The following is an 874-nucleotide window of genomic DNA, read 5'->3' as shown; positions in this document are numbered from 1 at the left end:
CAGCCGAAGATCAAACCGTGCCGTCATCAGTTCTTCTGCAGTATCTTGCAGCAGAATAATAGTCCTCTGCTGCTGCACTTGTATGGATTCTTAAGCATTTATTGCAACTACATTTAATCTTTTTTGTCAAACAAACTGGCTTATGAATAGCTGGACACAACTCATACCTGGTCAGAGTCTAGACAGGGCTTTCTTCTGTGTAGATATAAATTATATTCTTTGCATCAGCTGGGCATGGCAGGTGTCATAGCCTACCCTGCTCACCCCGTAAGTCTGTTTGTTTGTTTAATTAAGAAATTCATTAATTAATTTGTTTCAAAATAAATATTTTAAACACTAAGACAAAAAGGAAATAATAATAAATTGGCTTGGGTATATATAAGCCTATGTTCACGCAAGAAGTAGACAACCGGAGAACAACAGATATTAAATAGCCTGCTGTTAGAGTTATATAATGTAGTCTTGTGTTTTATTAAAATTGATTATAATTGATATCTCAAAAGGATATGCACTTGTGCACAGCGTGAGCTGCTGCACACTTGCACTGCAACGCAAGTGTTCATAAAATATAATAACTTGCCATTTCGGTTTGTTTCTCACCAAACCCTCAGTATACCTTCAGAATGCTTGGAATATATGCCACGGGATGCATAGGATTATTTTACGACAGATATGCATCCGCTTCCAAAAAACAAACAAAAAACTGAAGTCACCATTCTCAGCCATTAAATTGGCAAGCGCGAGCAGGACATTTTTGTGTTAAGTAATAAGCCTTTAGAACAACATTAAGGTGAGTAGTGACTCTAGTTCACACAGTTCCAATAAATTGCGATGGGTTAAATAAACTCAATAAGCAGACAGACTACAGTCAAGC

At 37.0% G+C, this 874-nt stretch overlaps 1 protein-coding gene across 1 annotated transcript in view; it reads right to left on the bottom strand.

Annotated features, from left to right (window-relative positions):
• The window catches only part of LOC107590460 (chemokine XC receptor 1-like), a 4110-nt gene that overhangs the window by 2240 nt on the left and 996 nt on the right, over nt 1–874 (bottom strand). The window lies entirely within an intron of this gene.

Source organism: Sinocyclocheilus grahami, unplaced genomic scaffold, assembly GCF_001515645.1.
Source record: "Sinocyclocheilus grahami isolate Dianchi unplaced genomic scaffold, SAMN03320097.WGS_v1.1 scaffold128.1, whole genome shotgun sequence".
Taxonomy (NCBI): Eukaryota; Metazoa; Chordata; class Actinopteri; order Cypriniformes; family Cyprinidae; genus Sinocyclocheilus; species Sinocyclocheilus grahami.
Note: the sequence above shows the minus strand (reverse complement) of the source record. Positions and strands in the feature narration are given on the sequence as shown.